This window comes from Nicotiana attenuata, unplaced genomic scaffold (genome assembly GCF_001879085.1).
Source record: "Nicotiana attenuata strain UT unplaced genomic scaffold, NIATTr2, whole genome shotgun sequence".
Lineage (NCBI taxonomy): Eukaryota > Viridiplantae > Streptophyta > Magnoliopsida > Solanales > Solanaceae > Nicotiana > Nicotiana attenuata.
In genome coordinates, this window is record NW_017670417.1 from 659,366 (window position 1) to 667,957 (window position 8,592).

Sequence of the window (8,592 nt, forward strand, 5' to 3'; positions counted from 1 at the left end):
AAAGGATGTAAAGTATATTCTCTTCTGTCTACTCTATGGCCAAGATTCACTTTCTTGTACAACTTTTGCAGTCCTTTTATAGTGGAGTGTTTGAAGGAGTTCTATGCCTCTTATGACGACGCACAATTGAGGTGGAATGGAGCTGATCTTTTGACAAGAGTTGCTAGTAACTTTTCTGGCAATGATAATCTCTCTGATAGAACGATGGAGATCAAGTTTCAACCCTCATTTCTTATCTTCCCTATCGGTCATAATAATATTACCAGGTACAGACTTTACTACCTTTTAGTCTTTAGTTAAAAAGTATAAAAAGTGGTACTTAGAATTGTAAATGCTTAAATTTGTTAGTGAAAGATTTATTATTGTTATTTCAAAAACATTTTAGTTTCATGCCATTAGATACCTCACAGCTTTTAAAGAGATTCCAAAGAGTATCAGTGTCACGACCCATTTTCTGAGCAAGCCGAGACCGGCACTCGATCACTAAACATAACCGAGCGAACCATCTCTGCTTATCAAACCTATTATAACTCCAAACCTTATATGCAACTAAGCCATACTCTAACCAAATACTTTTGATTAATTCGAATATTTAAATAAATCAACTCCAAAACTTTATTCGTAGTAACTACAGAATTACTGCTAAATTATTATAAAATAACATCTGAATCTCAACCCACTGACTATGTCTATGAAGCCTCTACTGATAAACTGACGCACTGCTCAGGACATGAGATTTCCTGGCCAATTCTCCAAGTAACAAAGAAATAACTAGAAAAAGATGACTCTAAGGAATACTCCACGAATAAAAGCGGAGCTCACCAATAGCACTAGAAGCGAAGGGAGTCCTAACTCGTAGCCTGCTCGCCTGCAAATCCGGTTCCTACGTTGTACCGCAGACCAACGTAGGTTCCAAAAAGAGAACGTCAGTACCATCCATTGTACTCAGTGAGTCTCAACAACAGGGGGTGAAACTTTATGTGACGACCCGACCCGTTGTCTCATGTGTTACCGCTCCGTTTCCCCCATTTTATACTTCTTCATGTTTTTTTATCGGTATGTGGTGTGTTAGAATTGATTTGGATAGGTTCTGATAAGAAATGAGACACTTAGTCTCTTTAAGGAAGGCTTAAGTTGGAAAAGTCAACCGAATGTTGACTATTGCGTTAGAGGGCTCGGATGTGATTTCCGGTGATTCGGTTAGCTTTGGGGGATGGTTTGTGACTTAGGAGTGTGATCGAAATTGATTTTGGAGGTCCGGTGTAGAATTAGGCTTGAATTGGCGAAGTTAGTATTTTAGCGAATTCCGGTTGATGGGTGAGATTTTGATCCGAGGGTCGGAATGGAATTTCGAGAGTTGCTGTAGCTTCGTTATGTGATTTGTGATGTGTGCGCAAAATTTCAGGTCATTCGAACGTCGTTTGGTCGGGTTTTTGATCGAAAGTGCATTTCGGAAGTTTATAAGAAACTTAGGCTTGAATCCGATGTGATTTAATGGTTTTAGCGTTGTTTGATGTGTTTTGATGATTGGAACAAGTTTGGATAATGTTTTAAGACATGTAGGTGCTTTTGGTCGAGGTCCCGGGGGCCTCAGGTGAGTTTCGGATGGTCAATCGGACCAATTTTGGCTCTTGAGAGTTGCAGGTTTTTCAGTTCTTATGTTGCAGAAACTTTGGCCTTCGCGATCGCAGGGGTGATGCCGCGATCGCATAGGAGAAATTCGGGAGGCTTGAAATTTGTTCATCGCGTTCGCATTTGGTCATCTGCGATCTCAGAGGGTCTGAGGGTGAATCTTCACGATCGCATTCAGCTGTTCGCGATCGCGTATGAGGTGTTTGGAGTCCAGGTAAGTTCTTCTTCGTGTTCGCAGGGGCATTCTCGCGTTCGCATAGCACATTTTTGGGAGCTTGGGAATTTGCTCTTCGCGATCGCGTGCATGAGGCCGCGATCGCATAGAAGAAAAAAATAGAGCTGGGCAGAATATTTTAAAAGCTCATTTCCGCGATTTTGGGTCATTTTTCCTCCATTGTTGATCTTTTTGGGAGCTTTTTGAAGGAAATTGAAGAGGGAATCAAGGAGAATCGATTGGAGGTAAGATTTTTGAACTTAAAACTCGTTTTTATTGTGAAATCCACCTAGAAATTCATGGAATTAAGCCAAAAGTGGAAGAACTAGGGCTTGAGTTTTGGGATTTTTAAATTGGAATTTGAAGGGCCATTTGAGGTCGGATTTGGGAGTTCTTGGTATGTATGAACTCGTGGCGAGATGAGGAATCCATTGATGTGAATTTTATAATTTTTCGAGAAGTGGGCCCGGGGATCGGGTTTTGCTAGTTTCGAGATTCTTGCTATTTTTCGATTGTTTTCGATTGGGTACTGTTCCCTTAGCATATTGTGATGTATTCGCTCTGATTTTGGATAGATTCGACGCGCGTGGAGGCCGATTTGAGGGGCAAAGGCGTCGCGAGCTAGAGATTTCACCGGTTCGAGGTGAGTAATGATTGTAAATGATAGTCTGAGGGTTTGAAACCCCGGATTTGCACATCACGGTGTTGTATTGAGGTGACTTGCACGCCGGATAGCGAGCGTGGGGTAGAGCACCGTTGGGGATTGTGACTTGGTCCGTCCCGATTGATGAAATTACTACGTATTTGACTAAACTACTTGTTATCATCATAATTTGGGTTGATTGCCATGTTTGGGCTTCGTGCCAACTATGTGAATCCTTCAGGGATTGATATCACTGTTTTCGCATTACTTTGCATATTATTTGATCTCGGTCCAGCGTTTTAATACTGTTTTGCAGACTCAGCCATTTTTCTAAGATTTGAAAATTTATACAATATTTTATTGACGTTTTGAGCTGAGAACCATTATTTTGATATTGCCCAAGTGGCTTATGTGCATTTCTGGACTGAGCATGGATCGGGCTAGTGATTTCTGGATATATGGATGGCTCGGGCTGCGCGCCGCAGCGGTATTGTATTGATATTGAGGCCGAGGGCCTGGTTGGTGCCATGAGATGGCTTGATTATTTGCGCTTGGGCTGTAGGAGCCCCTCCGGAGTCTGTACACATCCCCAGTGAGCGTCGTCGACGTTAAATATGGATGGCTTGGGCTGCACGCCGCAGCGGTTATATGCATTGCATTGCACTCATGCATTGGTTCCTGTTTGTATTACGTGTCATGACATTCAGCACTCGCATTTCATTGGCTTCTATGCTACTTCTTGCACTGCTTACCTGATACCCTGGTGTTATTTGTTGATGGAGTGTTGTGCCCGATGGGCTGACTTATGTGCTGACTTACACTATCTGTTTCGCATTCATTTGCTTAACTGTTGAAAAAGACATTTTCAAAAGAGGTTTTAACTGAGCCCAGATAGATTTTCTAAAGGATTTCACGGTTTTACTGTTTTCTCAAAGGGTAGCACTGTTCTATATAGCATGATGGAGTGCCTTTCGTGATTTCTTGCTGCTCAGTTATTATTTACCTTTATTACTCACTGAGTTGGAGTACTCACTTTACTCCCTGCACCTCGCGTGCAGATGCAGGTATTGGTTACCCGGTAGCGGGTTGAGCTGGTTGAGGATTTGTTGTCGTAGCTGAGCAAGGTGACCGCCGGCGTTCGCGGCACCGGACTTCGTCTTTTGATTCTAAACTTTATTCTGTATATTATTGACCCTGTGGTCGTGTTCAGACTTCCTTAGATGCTCGTGACTTGTGACACCCCGATTTCGGGCTGAGTCGGGATGGGATTTCCTGTTTTATCATGTTTATTCCGCAATATGATTTTTTTTTCTTTATTATCTATGATTCAGACTTATTCATGCTAAGTAACTGTTAAAAGAGGCGTTGTTGTTCTGTTGGCTGGCCTTGTCTTCACGAGAGCCCATCTACGGACGGGTTTGGGAAAATTGGTCGTGAACTTTAATAACATATACATTATGAGCAAAGGTTCTAAATTCATGTAAAACATAAAGCTTATAAGAATAATTCTAAATAATTGCATAATACGCAGTTTATGAATATTCTAAAAGAAATTTCTTTTCTTTTTCTTTTTATAAAAAAAATACTTCACTTTATACTTTGGGAGTTCCAACTATCCTGACTTAGTTCTGTCTCAGTCACCGTGTGATCGGCACGGGTTCGATCCAACCTGATCGAATAGGCCCAATCCACGAGGTGCCACTCGCTTGCATGGTTTTCAGCGCTCATCTTATCATACCTTAGCATGGCTAAGCAAATTCTCAGCAACGAGACCTCGGCTCGTGTGGCTCCCTACTTTGGCACAAGTAGTTTCAGGAGTCAACGCCTTGGTCAGGACCCTCGGCCTGGACGATGACCTCCTCTCAGAATAAATGATACTCCCAAAAATCTTTTCTTTTCTATAATTTTTCTTGGTGACTTTTCAAGTCTAAATCTTTTCTTTTTAGAACATCATGTACATGCTCATGCTGGTATTCTTAAATGTAAAGCATGGCATAAGAATGAAATAAACATCTAAAAGTATTTCTAAAGATTCTTGCTTCGTAAATTTTCAACATGAAAATAGCATATAAGAATAACACAAAAAATCTGAAAATTTATGCACATATATCATAATAGATCATCTAAACTTTTGCTAGAACAATTCTAAGTTAATGGGTACTCACTCGCCCTAATTAAATAAATATAAATTCTTTTAAGCAATTCATCAAACACCTTGTATACGTGCTTTTGTGAGTTAAGCCACTTTAGTAAAGGGTTATATCAACTCACCTCAAAACTTTTCGAGCCAATACGTAGGCCCCAGTTCAATTGACACCAGTCAAACAATCGATTCTACAACAACCAGTGCATTTTAATCAATTTTAAAGTACTACACCTAATTATGAAATTTATTGATGATATAGAGGAAGAAGGGAATTAACTATTCAATTCTTACCTATTACTACTGTAGGGTAATTGACAATAGGGGATTTTACATACCTGAGTTCAAGTATAAGTGATTTGTAAAGAATCCTAGGTTTTCCGTTGACTGCGTGACTTGTTCACTGCTTCTGTTTCTTATCTCTGTGCGTTTGGTTTGTTTTGACTTTCATTAAGGCTTTATGCCTTTGGTTTATTTTGGTCGTGAGGCAGAGGAGTGGTATATGGGCTTAAGCCCAAATTCTTAAAAGCTTAGTTTGCTTCCCTTTTTTTTTTTGGATACTCACTTCTAATGATTAATAATAAAAAAAATATTAATATTTTTCCTAATTGTATGTCCAAATTTTTATAAATAGAAAAGTAATTCAAAATCAATCACAAGAATTTAAATATGTAATAGAAGTATAATTTAAGATTATAAAAAATATCCCTGTCGCAAATACTACAAGTACATCAACAACAACCAAATATACCATAACAGGTCATTCATAGGCACCATACGCAGCTCATAAATTAATTACTCACACTCCGGCAAGGAGGTACCACAATAACTAACAAGAATCTAAAGCACAACAACTTTAGCACAAGTAAATCACTTTAATGAATTAAATATACTACGGCATAAACTAAATTACTACGACAACTAAGTATAATCTAGGAAGGACAGAAACACTTGCTAACTTGTATTTAATAAATGAAATATAAATGTCAAACCAAACTTAGGTTCACATACCTTTTTCCTCAAATAAATATGGATATTTCTTTCTCATATCTTCCTCGACCTCCCACGTAGCTTCTTTTGAATCATGATTACTCCACAAAACTTTTACCGATGCTATATCTTTTGTTCTCAACTTTCTTACTTGCCTATCGAGAATTTCTATTGGTACTTCTTCATAAGTCAAACCTTCTTTAATTTCTATGATATCGGCAGGTATTATATGCGACTCATCATGAATGTACTTTCTAAGCATAGACACATGAAAGACGGGATGAATAGAGGACAACCCAACGGGTAGCGCTAGCTTATAAGCCACGTTTCCTTTCTTTTCTAGAATTTCATAAGGTCCGATAAATCTAGGACTAAGTTTCCCTTTCTTACCAAACCTTATAACTCCTTTCATTGGTGAAACTTTCAAAAACACCTTATCACCAACCATGAACTCTAACTCACGATGCCTCTTGTCAGAATAAGACTTTTGACGACTTTGAGCTGCTTTAAGTCTTTCTCTAATTAGCTGGACTTTCTCCAATGCCTCGCAAACAAACTTTGGACCAATCAACGGCACCTCTGCTGGCTCAAACCAACCCACTGGAGACCTACATCTCCGCCCATACAATGCTTCATAAGGAGCCATACCAATGCTGGCCTGATAGCTGTTATTGTACGCAAATTCTATAAGTGGCAAGTGATCATCCCAATTACCTCCAAAATCTATAACACACGCACGCAGCATATCTTCGAGGGTCTGAATGGTCCTTTCTACCTGGCCATCGGTCTGTGGATGAAAAGCGGTGCTTAAATTGACCTTGGTACCTAATCTTTTCTGAAATGCCTGCCAAAAATGCGTCGTGAACTGAGGGTCTCTGTCAGATATGATTGAAACTGGAGTACCATGCAATCGGACTATTTCTTTGATGTACAACTGCGCATACTACTCTGCGGAATCTGTCGTCTTTACTGGAAGGAAATGCGCGGACTTTGTCAGTCGGTCTACAATAAACCAAATTGAATCATGTTTACGGTATGTGCGAGGTAGACCTACTACGAAATCCATATTGATCATCTCCCACTTCCACTGTGGTATCTCTATGTCTTGAGCCAGGCCACCAGGCCTCTGATGCTCGGCTTTGACTTGCTGGCAATTTAAACATTTAGCCACATGATCTGCTACTTGTTTCTTCATGCCTTTCCACCAATACAAATCTTTCAAATCTAGATACATTTTCCTAGCACCTGGGTGGATAGAGTACCTCGAACTGTGAGCTTCCTCCATTATGGCCTTCCTAAGACCATCTACATCGGGCACACATAACCGACCATTCAACTTCAAAACTCCGTCAATTCCTAGAGTGAAAGCAGTGATTTCTTTGCTTCTGACTCCTTCTTTTAATTTCACTAAGTACGGATCTTCGTCTTGCTTAGCCTTAACATGCGCAACAAGGGTGGATTGCGCTAAGGCATAACCAGTTATATCTCCTTCTTCGGTCTCGTCCAATCTAATTCCATCATTTGCTAGTTTTTGAATTTCTCGGCCCAAAGATCGCCTTTGTGCTGCAAGATGGGCCAAGACACCCATTGACTTCCTACTAACTGCATCTGCTACCACATTAGCTTTGCCCGGGTGATAAAGGATATTGATGTCATAATCTTTCAATAGCTCGAGCCACCTTCTCTGTCTCAAATTCAGTTCTATTTGCTTAATAATGTACTGGAGGCTTTTGTGATCTGTAAACACTTCAGAATGCTCGCCATAAAGGTAGTGTCGCCATATTTTTAATGCAAACACCACTGCTGCAAGCTCCAAGTCGTGTGTGTGGTAGTTCTTTTCATGATTCTTTAACTGCCTGGAAGCATAAGCAATAACTTTTCCATTTTGCATAAGAACACAACCAAGGCCCACTCTGGAGGCATCACAATACACTGTGAACCCACCCGAACCTGTCGGCAAGGTTAACACAGGTGCAGTGGTCAACCTCTTCTTTAACTCTTGAAAACTCTGCTCACAAGCGTCTGACCATTGGAACTTAACTGCTTTCTGAGTCAACTTAGTTAATGGAGCTGCAAGTGAGGAAAACCCCTCCACAAACCTTCTATAGTAGCCAGCTAACCCCAAGAAACTCCTGATTTCGGTTGGCGTTGTCGGCCTAGGCCAGTTCTTGACTGCTTCTGTCTTCTGAGGGTCTACTGTTATTCCTTCACTAGATACCACGTGGCCTAAGAATGCCACTGACTGCAACCAGAACTCACATTTTGAAAACGTGGCATAAAGCTCATTCTCCTTCAAGTGCAAGGCTATTCTAAGGTGTTCTGCATGATCTTCCTTGCTCTTAGAGTACACCAAAATATCGTCTATAAACACAATAATAAAGGTATCCAGGAATGGCTTGAAAACTCTATTCATGAGGTCCATGAATGCAGCTGGAGCATTTGTCAACCCGAAGGACATCACTAGAAATTCATAGTGCCCGTAGCGAGTTCTAAAGGCTGTTTTAGATATATCCTCTTTTCTGATTCTCAACTGATGGTACCCCGACCTCAAGTCTATTTTTGAAAAGTACTTTGCACCCTGAAGTTGATCAAATAAATCATCAATTCTTGGCAGTGGTACTTGTTCTTAATGGTAACTTTATTCAACTGCCGATAGTCGACACACATTGTGAGAGACCCATCTTTCTTCTTGACAAACAGGACCGGGGCACCCCACGGTGAAACACTCGGTCTGATGAAACCCTTGTCAAGAAGGTCTTTCAACTGTTCTCTCAACTCATTAAGTTCTGCTGGAGCCATCCTATATGGAGGTATAGATATAGGCTGAGTGCCTGGCATGAGATCAATGCCGAAGTCTATGATTCTTTCGAGAGGAAGTCCGGGAAGATCATCTGGGAAAACTTCTGGAAATTCTCTAACAACTGGCACTGACTGAAGAGCTGGTGGTTCTGATTTTGGATTAATAATGTG